This window comes from Buteo buteo, chromosome 30 (assembly GCF_964188355.1).
Source record: "Buteo buteo chromosome 30, bButBut1.hap1.1, whole genome shotgun sequence".
NCBI classification, from domain to species: Eukaryota; Metazoa; Chordata; class Aves; order Accipitriformes; family Accipitridae; genus Buteo; species Buteo buteo.
The window spans coordinates 3,547,516-3,558,591 of NC_134200.1; positions in this window are offsets into that span (position 1 = coordinate 3,547,516).

The following is an 11,076-nucleotide window of genomic DNA, read 5'->3' on the forward strand; positions in this document are numbered from 1 at the left end:
AATGGCCAAGCACCGGCACTGTCAGGTTCAGGGACACTGCATCTTCGGATGCAGAAGTCTTTGGATGAAACCAAGAGTTTTTCAACCAGGCGCGAAACCAGCACCATGGACCGTGCGGCCACTTAGTGCAGCAGGTTCGTGCTAAATGTGCGAGTCCCTGCTCAGAAGTGGCCACTGAGAGTGCCCAGGCACACTTCTGTGTCAGAAAGGGCTAGTGCCTCGTGTCTCAGAGACACAGGAAGGCAAGCAACCGCTTCTTGGTCTCTGACAGCCACCCTCAAACAAGGACACGTCGCACACCGGCCAGGCACCACCTCCTCAGCGACCAAGCACCCTTCGCAAGCCCTGAGCAGCTGTGTGCGTGTGTGGCAGCGTCCTCTCCCGAGTCCCAGGTACCAACGTGCTGCCGCACAGCAGAGGCAGCCCCCAGCATCCACCCGGCTCCTACTCACCGGCCTTCCTTTGAGAGCGGACTTTTTGGAGCTGCTCTCATTGCCTGGCTGCCTCCTCTTTCCCAGCTGCTGCTGCTGCTGGCACTTGGCCTGCTGGAGGAGGCGTTGGTCTTTTTCAAGAGCCTCCAGTCTTTCCATCGGCTTCTCGGTCACAGTCAGATGCCTGTCAAGAGAAAGGAAGGCAGCTGAGAAGGAGCAGCTCTGTCCCTCTTGCCCAGGCCATTTTCTGCTCGGCCGCTCCCATCACCCTGCTCCTGGTTACTTTGCTCCAGTAGTCCCCCTGCCTGTCCAAGGCTCCAAACACAGACTGCGCCAACGTGACTGCAGCCCGCACCGGCTCCTTCCACCACTGGCCTTTGTTTGTTTACTGGAACAGGAGGCTCCAGCACTTCTCTCAGGGACCAGGGGCCCCCTTCACGTTACTTGGCCTTTTCTTACCTCTGCCTCCTCTTCCTCTCTCCACCTGGCAAACTCTGTCTTTGCTCCTGCGGCAGCCACTCTTGCGGGTGAGAAACGTCAGTCCCTCCCGGCAGTTTGGAGGCATCCTCTGATTGGGCCAGGTCTTGCTGAAGCTTTTTCTGAAAGGTGACATCGGGTTGTGGCTTGCTGTTGCCTGGACAAGCGCTCACGCCCCTGCATGCTGAGGCACCCCGCGGACCCAGGACAGCGATCTGCTTCAGCCACGCGACAAGGGCAGAAAAGAAATGCTTCCCCCGGGACTCCGCGTGCTTGCACGTGACTTTCCTGCCTGTGCCCACCCCTGCACCCTGCGCTAGCTCAGCTCGCAGCCCGGTACTCCTCTCCCTGCCACAAGACCCGGCCCAGCAGCACAGCCCTCACCTCTTCGGCACTGACCGCCTCCCCTCCCCAACATGCTGCAAGTAAAGCCCCAGCCCTCGGCACCGTGCCGCTGACCGGTGTCCACGAACACTCCGCTTTGCCTACCTCCTCTCGCAGGAACGTTTTCTCTGCCTCCAGCTTGAGCGTGGTCAGATACTGCCTGTACTCATTGAACTCCTTCAGAGTGCAAACCACCTATGGAGAGACGAGGGGAGAAATCCCCCGAGAACTCTCAAGCCGGCTCCGTAGGCTACCTTCCCCAAAACGGCCCAAACCCAGCGGCGGGGCCCCTGACTCCCCCCCAGCCAGGGCCGAGCGGTGCTCCTCGCCTCAGCACCAGGCCTCGCACCGGCTGCCTCCTCGACGCTCAGGCAGCGCGGGGCAGCCGGAGAAGAGCAGGAGTGGGAATTGCCAGAGGGACGCTGGCGCTACTTCTGCTCCCAGGGCAAGCAGCCCCACAGCCCTGTGCCCTCCGCCAGCAACAGGCGGCTGCAGCAAGCGCTCTGGGAACCCCGCTTGATGAGGACTGTTTTTATCAGCCCCATGCCCAAACCTACTCTGCCGTCACTGGTGACGTAACCCTCCCTCTTCAGCCTCTGCAGGTTGTCCTTGCGTTTGTGGTAGGCCCGCAGATGCGGGTCATGCAGGCTGTTGTAGTCGGTGCTCAGCAGGCGGCAGTATGGATCTCCCAGATTGAAACAGCCAGAGGGCTGGTGAAGCTGTGAGAGAGATTTTGCAGACTATGAAGGAGGAAGGAGAGAGCAGCAAAGGGGTGCCAAGCGGTACTTGTGAAAAGGTAAAGGTCCTCTGAGGACCAACACTCTTCTCCATCCTTCTGAAGCCACAGAGGACACCACAGCCGGGCTGCGGGGTCAGGCTGGGCTGGGCTAGGCTGGGCTGGGGGAGAGAAGACAAAGCCCACCAGCAAAGTAGGCATCTTAGGCCAGCAGGAAGAACTGCAGACCTTGCCAGTCCTCCTCTTTGTCTCTGCACCAGGGAGCCAGGAGCTTCCCTCTACTTCCCAGCGCTGCCAGACTGAGGGGCTGCGGCGCCCGCTGTAGAACAGGCGGCCACAAGGACTTCTCTGAATGACGGGGACCCCGTAAAAGAGGAGAGCTCTTCTACCCCTTTCTACTTCCTTTACCTTTTCCCCCAGCTTTGTCCTGCAGAAGACAGGCTTGGAGCCCGCATGCACAGGGATCTTGACCCCAAGTGGGAGGTCCAGCAGCCCAGTACCTCCTTCTGCCAGTGGCTGTCTCCTGTTCCCGAGCTAGAAAGAGGGAGACACTCATGGGCACTCAGGCACTATCTCCATAAGCCTCCTGCACGGCAGTTGCGAGAAAGGCTCTCAGAAGACTCCAACCAAGGGGAGCGCCCAGAGCGGCCCAGGCAAAAGCTGCTCTCTCCTTCCTCGCCCCTGTCCCCACAACTCCCGACCCTCCCTCAACCCACGTCCGCGTCCTTTCGCAGCAAGCCCTCCCACCTGCTTAGCCGTAAGCCAGGCTGGGCAGAGAGGCAGGACTCCCTGCAAACTCTCCCCAGCCCGACCACCTTGGGATCCCTCCCAGCTCCCCGGCCATGTCCCAGGCTCCCGCGCTGAGCCCTCTCCATCGGCCCATTGCTCACCTTTCCCCCCTTCCCCACTACGCTCAGCAGTGCGTCCACGTTTCGGACGCCAGCAGTGACACGGTGCTCCATGGCTCCTTCCAAGAGCTCTCCTGGAGCTGCGACCCTGCGCTGGCACCTCTCGCTCCAGAGGCACCCAGCTGTGGCCACCACAGCCGGTCTTCCAGCAAGCGCCTATATAGAGCAGTTGCACATTGTTGCATCATTGCATTGCTGCATCATCACGTTGCTGCACCACCGCATTGTTGCATCATCGTCTTGCCACGCCGCCGCCCAGCCGCCCCAGGGCCCACCTGCAGGCCCGTCTGGACACGCATGAGGGCCACCCGCTCTCGCTGACCCTGCTTTGAGCAGGGGGCCTCCACTCGGTGCTGACCTGCTGCCCCTTCTTCCTCCTTCTACCTCTTTTTCCCAGCTTTGGCCTTCAGATGGCAGGGCTGGAGCTGGGCCGCCCGCGGGCGGCTGCTGCTGCTGCTGCTGCACTGGATTTGGTAGACCAGTTTTAGACCACTTCCCTGTCACGGGCAAAGCAGCCTCAACTTGGGGAATTGCACTGAATTACATTTTTGGCCCACTGCCCTCAACATCTCCTTCCTGATTTGCGTCTTGAGAAACACAGAGGACAAACGAAGGATGCAGGAAGCCCCTCTCCTCCCCTTCAGCCCAGACACCTCTCTGTCCCCTCCTCAGTCTCCCCTGCCCTCGTTTCTGCTGCGCGTCACCCTCTGTGACACCCTCCCAGTGCCTCCCGGGAGGTGACGGGCGGCGCAGGACGTTCTGCATCGGTGCAGGGAGCACCTCAGTGCCGCCTGCTGCTTCTGACCCATCAGCTTCCTCCCACACCAGTGACCTCACCGCACCCCAGCAATGTCACCTGCCACCGCACCACCCTCTTGCTTGCCTCTCTCCTCTGCCTCTGGTTCTCACAGTCCCTGCCCTCCTCCTGCTTCCCCAAGGGGCTGAGGAGCTCAGAGCTGGGGGAAAGTGGGCACAGCGCTGCTACAGAAACCTGCCGCTGGTGATTCGCGGGTTGAGTCCCCCATGGAAAGGAGGCACTGTCACCTCTGTCAGGAAGAAAATCCCCTCCTGATCACTGCAACACGCTCGCTCACAGCCCACGCTGCACTTATTGGAGAGGGACCAAAAAGATCCATTCATTGCCTCTGACACTCAAACGGTTTTAGCACGGACCTGACTAGTGTTTTCCCGACCCTCTTGCAGAAGGGGATAAGGAGCCACCAACAACCGCAGCCTCTGCATCTCCAGACCCCGCTGGGGAACACACTCGGCACTTGCTTTCTGCAGAGACGCCGCTTCCTCAGCAGCGGGGGGACGGGTGTGAGCCTGGCAATATATAAAACAGTAAAAGCAGGGGCAAGCCAGTGTTACTGGTCAGCGTGTCCTGCTGGGCAATCTGAAGTTCTAGTCAAAATGACACCTCCTCTCGGAATCCACAAAGACCCTGTCCATGGTTTTTTTGTCCTGGCAAGGCAGCATAAAAAAAGAAAAAAAACTAATTTAAAGAAGCCAAGAATACTAGGCAGAACAGTGTATCTTCCAGGATTTTGTAACTTGGAACCTGCAGACCGACGCAGATGCCACTGCAAATGCAGACACCATTGCAACTACCAGCTCAGAGGCAGATACCATTACAGATTAAGATACCATGGCAGAGGCAAAGGCCGCTGCAGATGCAGGCACCACTGCAGAGGCAGGTACCACTGCAGATGAAGATACTGTTGCAGTTAACGTTGCACACATACCGTTATGCCAAACTTTTTATAGTCCAAGATTCTGTAACTTGCATCCAAGCTCTGTGCCCCCCAGAACCATCATCTCCATCTTCTCCACCATCTCCTCCTGCCCTCAGCCACAGAAGGAAGTCTGTCTCGATAGCTTCAGTAATTTGACCAGAAGAAAGCAAGAAAACGTGTTCCTGTACTAAGGAGGAAGGGCAGGAACTCGGCAGTCATTTTCCTTTTGTTACAATCATTAGGGATGTCCGTCCTTGCTATAAGAGAGATTCCCTTTGCAAGAACCAGGTGGCATCTCTCAGGGGAAGTTAGCTTCTAGTTCTAACTCTTGACTATTTTCTGACTTTCCTCACCTTTTGGAGCTGGGCCAGGGCCCTCTCCACATCAGACATCGCTTTTTGGAGTTAAGCAACAGTAACCCTGAGTTTCTCATGTCTACTCATTTCTGCCTTGCTCTCGTAATCCTCGGGAAGGATGCAGAAAGACTCTCAGAACTGTGACCTCTTTGTCCGGCCGGCCCAAATACATTGATTACAATACAGATTCCTCCTACATGGTCTATTTGTGCTAACCAGCCACTTAATTCACAGGCATATGAAAGCAGCTCTTCTCAGGAAAAAAAAAACCAACAACAACCATAACCAAACCCAAAACCCACTACAGATGACCAGAAGCGTCAGCTTTCAAACTGGCATTGTTTGAAAACAGAAACACTCTGCCCAGCCACAAACGCAAAGGTGTGCTTTTAGTACATAACATCAAGAAACAAGACGTTCAGTTGCGTTTCACGGTTATTGGGCCCGTTACATTGCCATGTTCACAGACACACAGAGGAAAAAAACCCCTTATAAACCTCTCTAAAGTGGGTCAGAGGAATAGCCACTCTCACAAAGATTGCTCCAGACAGAGTCAACAAGGTCAACCATGAAACGCTGAGCAAATGCCCCAGCTGCAGCTTTCTCGGAGGGGTCCTCCTGTTTCTGCAGCGTTTGCATCGGCTGGCGTTCGCAAGGTGCCTTTCGAGACAATGCTGCGTGTCAAAATTCAGCCTCTTGTTGGTACGTCTTTGACCTGGACTTGGAAGAGTGACCACAATGTACAACTCATCAATCCACACAAAATCAAGGACACCAGTATTTGCATTCTCCAGCCCCTCCAGTCCCTGTGTATGAAAAACAAACACCCCCGCCCCCATGTTCCTGTGAAGAAGCGATGGGCCAAACTAATCCTCTCCTGCTGCCCTAGCATGCACTAGTCTAATTAGACATTGTTTTATTGGGCTTGCAGAGAAAGAGAGCCTTGGGACAAGCTGAAGGCTGTCCAGGATTTTCTGCACTTTTCAGCGTTTACGGTTTATATCCAGTTTGGTGTAAGTAAAGACTGAAAAAAAGAAATGGAGAAGGCTGATGAATGGTGAGTAAGCATTACTGTAAAGGTGGATAATTATTATTAGGATGGTGACAGTTTTTTATCAGAAATAAAATTCTATTATTATAAATAAACACCGTTATGAAGAGGAAGCCTTGCCTTTTCTGTCGACTGCTAATTGGGTATTGCTCTTATCGTTCCCTGACTCCTTGGAAATCACGAACGCATGCGCACCACAAGGCATGTCTCGTTATTTTGGGAACGTGTTATTTCCCACTGAGTACCAAGACGACAGCTCTTAATTGTACGTCCCGAGAGCAGCCTCCACCGACTGTCCCCTGCTGCGCACCAACACAAACAGCACTGTGCTCTCCCCTGCCCATCTCCACGCTCCGGAGGAGCTGTTCACACACCCCTGCCCGGGCCATGCTGCCTCAAAATTCCTCCTGTGCTGCTCAAGGCTGTGAAAACTGTCACGCTACAGCTGTACCCAGATCACTGTTCCTCATTCTGAGCGAGACCGCCTGGTCCTGTGTATTCCCACCTGTCTACAGCAGCTGTTGCCTTCTGTCTTGTAAGCGTTTTGGAAAAGTACCCCTTTTTTCCTGAATACCCTCTTTGACCTCACTACAGGACAGGTCCCCAGTCCACCACCACGGCTGGTAAAGGCCGTAGCGATACAGAATTGCGCAGGGATGACAAATACCCAGTGGTCCAGCTCGCTTCAATTGTTTAAGACAAGGCTTTTGGCTAGAACACAGTCGAGAAAATTTAAAACCTAACACTCCCATCTGGACCGGCAGCTCTTTCTTCATCAGTTCTTTGCATTGCTCTCATTCCTCGGGAGTACACAGCAAGCAAAGATCAGTCACAAACATGCACGAGACCGGACATCCACATACTTGCTGCCTACCCAGTAACATTAGCAAGGCCCTGCCTAAACACAAAGATTAAATTAATGTACAGATTTCCTACGCAGGAAGCAACTAAGGATCAACCAAATACAACCATCTGTTGTTACCTATTTGCACAAGAGGCACACGCTGCTTCCGCTTCTATCTTTCAGGCTGTTACCCATGAGAAAACGGAAGCACGTTTTATTGCAAGAGGAAACCTTCAATTGGAAAGCCAGTTCATGGCCTGGTTTGCCTCTCTATGCACGTATCTAGTGAACAGCCGAGGAAACGTTACACGAGCAATTAGCAAAGCAAACCCAGGACACCTCAGGAGGTCCCGCAACTACACCAGTCTGTCTTTCCTTTTCACCCCAGTTCCCAAAGCACCAAGGCAGGAGCAGGCAGGGCACTCATGCGCTCGGCTCACACCAGGGAGGAGAGAGCAGGAGCAGCCCTCTGTCACCCAGGCTTAGCAACAACAATTTCTGCTCTCATCTGGGGCTTAGTCCATGTGTAGTCATACGTGTGAGTTATGGCCTAGCCATGGTGATACTGCTCAGCTCAGGGTTCAACATGAGACCTTGTCCTTTAAGGAGGACCATTACTCCATAGCTTCACTAGGCAAGCCTGATTACTTTGTATAAACTATGCATGCTTTGCTGAGGACCCCACCCTTGAAGAAGGAACTAAAGACTGATAAAAAGGAAACATCCTGCTCCAGAAGGCCCCCGAAGATTGCCAAAGAAGCATGAACTAGGGGAAAAGCAAAGGAAGCCGGGGGAGATCACGACCACCGACTCCTTTCAAGGCTGGAAGAACTTGCCCCCCACACCTGCAAGGAGCATGCACGCTAACTTATACAGCAAGCGAGGCTAATTTAAATGTAACTGGCCAACAGTAGATGAGATGGTGACTACCAACTGATGAATGTAAATTTAGGCGGGCTTTTACTAACTGTGTAACAGCATAAATACATTGTTTTTCTTTGGTGTGCCCTGCCAGCTTTGTGGAGTCGCCCCCCAGCACCCATCCCTGTGCAGACTTCAAATAAACAGATTTTTCGGCTCTGTGCGCAAGAGCGGCTTATCGCACGCCGGGTACCGACCCCCGCTCGTGGGACAACACACGTGCAAGTACAGTACCGACCCAGATACGAAACAGAGGGTGCCAGTTAATCCCCGGCGCCACGTACGCTGCACCTTCTTTCATCTCCTCCTCCCCACGAATCGTTTTCCAGTCTCTTCCACCTCATCCCAGCTCAGCTACCTGCACTCTGGCTCAGGGCTGGCGACCCTCGGGGCAGCAGCAGGAGCTGCTCTGACCCTGGTTGTGGGGTTGTTCCTGGGGCTGAGCGCTCGGGCCCAGGGCTGGTGAGCTGGGCCACGGCAGGGCCCATGGGTGATGAGGTCTCCAGGTCTCCCCCAGGCCCGTCCACGCCGGGAGACAACCTGCACCTGCAATTGCAAACCTGGTCCCAGCCTTGGCCTTGGCCTTGGCCTTGGCCCTGGTCCTGGTCCTGGTCCTGGTCCTGGTCCTGGTCCTGGTCCTGGTCCTGGTCCTGGTCCTGGTCCCCCCCTCGCCCCGGCTGCCCCACCCCATCTCTCCCCCATTTCTCCTCAGGCCACTCGGCCTCTGCCCCCTCCAGCCCCGCCCCAGGTCAGCAGGGACTGACAGGCCACCACCGGCTCCGCTGATTGGCTCAGCCGTGGCCAATGGCGCAGCTGTTGCCGGGCGGGCAGGGGCAGCCCGGGCCTCTCCTCACAGAGCTGCCCTGCGCCAGCTGCCCCCCCTCAGCTCAGCGCAGCTGCGCCTCAGCCAGCCGGGACACTGGGCCTGCGGAGAGACGGCCTTCAAGAGGGGCCATTTCACCTGGAGCTGTTCTCTCAGCAGCGCAAGGTGTGTGCACAGGTCTGCCCTCCCTCAGAACCTCCCCGGTCTGCTCGTGGGGTCTGGGCCTGCTCAGGGAGGGAGGAGAGGGGAGGGGAGGGAACATGAGGGGACAGGAGGGGAGGGGACAGGACAGGAGGGCATCTGCTCTGGATTCACTCTGGATTGGCAAGTCTTTCCCAAAACGCGGGTCGGTCTGTGCTCCGGCCGCAGCCCCGGGCAGGAGGAGCTGCATGACGGGAGCTGCTGGCCTCGGCCAGGCCTGCACCTGGCAGGAGACAGGGCTCTGGCCCCGGTCACACCGCCCATGCGGAGCCCAGCACCCAGGGCCTTCCTCAGGCCTCACCTTCCCCTGGGGCTGAGGAGGAGAGCCACCCTGTCCTGGCGTGGCCCAGGGCATCCTCCTGCGGCCAGAAGGAAGGACAGAGCCCTGTCACTCTCCCCACAGGGGCTGACCACCGTCCTTCCCTTCTGTCCCTGGGGCTCCCCCGTGCTGGCAAGGCCCTGCGGGGCTTCAGGGCCAAGCAGATGCTGGGGCACCGAGGGCTCCTGGGGCAGCTTTGGGCATCTCTGAAGCTGAGGCGTGGCTGCCCCTTTGCTTCTGCAGATGCAGTTACCTGCTACCCGCTTCACGATGAAAACCGTTTCTTCGTCGTGGCACGTGGACTGGGCAGATGCCACGTCCCTGCTAGTCTGGGAGGACTTCAGGGAAACCAGGAAGTTGCAGCATGCGCCCAGGTAGGAGGACAGTGGAAAGGAGCCCTGACAAGGTTCTTCTGCTGTTTCAGATCTGAACTCAGACATTTGTGTGCATCCCAGCACCAAAGTCTGCTTTTTTTCCTCCGAGCTGCACGGCTTTTTGCCAGCAAAAGCGAGTCGGCCTGAGCTGCTCTTTGGGATAACTTGGCTCCTTCCATTTTGAGTTGCATGCCTACCCTTTTCCTTTTTTCCACCAATGTCTTCCTTTCAACCCCCTTCCCCCCAGGTTGCATCCTCTTTCAAAGGTGATTCTGATCTCAGTTTCTAGGCAGATCATGGAGCAGGTAGGCACAGGGTGTAAGTATGGACTGGTCTATACCTTCAGAGCTGTAGGCTGAGCTGTTTTACCTTTAAAGGCTAGATAGATATGGGCTCTGGGTAGAGTTTCTGTTTGCTAATTATTACTCCTTTGGGGGCCCTGTGACAGTGACAGTAAGTTTGTCTGCCGGCAGATCCGCAGCAGTTAAAACTGACACTGAAAGAGTTTCAATGATGGATGCTGTTCCGTGTGTTTCATTTTGGGTACCCATTTCACTGAGCTAGAATTATTCCTTTGCAGTTAGGTGACGGGGATCTTCTTGCACTGGTCTTTTCTTTCTGGAGCGCATCCTGATATCCTTTGTCATCCAGAGCTTTCCCCTCTGCTGCCAAGAAGAGTGATGGTCGTGATGAGGACTAAATCCTGTGAGTAACGATTTCTTCAGGTCTGATTATGAAGGTGCCAAGCCTCGTTTTGAGGGTCCAAAGGCTCCATTTCAGGCCCAAAGCCTCGTTTTTAGCTTCCAACGCCTCTTTCTTAGGGACAAAATCCTCCTTCTCGTGGACCATAGGCTCATTTTTAGGATTCGTTCTGCAATTCTGAGGGCCCAAAGCCTCATTTTGAGCATCCGGAGACCCATTTTTAGGGTGCAAAGCCTTAGGTTTGGGTACCAAAGCATCATGTGAGGGCCCCCAACCTAATTTCAGGGTTCAGAGCCTCATTTTCATGTCTAAAGCACCATTTCTAGGGCCCAAAGCCCCATTCTTAAGGCCTTGACCCTCCTTCAGAGAGTCCAAACCTGCCCTTCACACCTCTAAGCCTCAAATGTAGTGCCCAAAGCCCTGTATTTGGCATCAAAGCTTCATTTCGGGGGGCCAGAGAGGAACCAATAGGTTCACCTTGTTGTCAGGGTCCAAAGCGTATTTGTAGCACCTCCCCCATTCTTTGCAGTGACAAAGCCTGCTTTTGAGGGCTGAAATCCTCATTTGGAGGGTCCAAACCTGTCTTTCATTACCCATGGCCTTTTTTTAAGAAGCCACAGTTTCATTTTTAGGATCCTGTGGTGGTGTTTGTGTCACTGCCGATAGGGCAGGCCCAGGAACCTGGCTCGTGCAGATGCTTGTGATGTCACCTGTGGCCCAGTTGCTCTGCCGGAGAGGGCAGAGGCTGAGCGGCCTCAGGAGAAACAGGCGAGAGATGGGCCGGGGGCAGCTGGGGCAAGGGAGGGAGCAGGG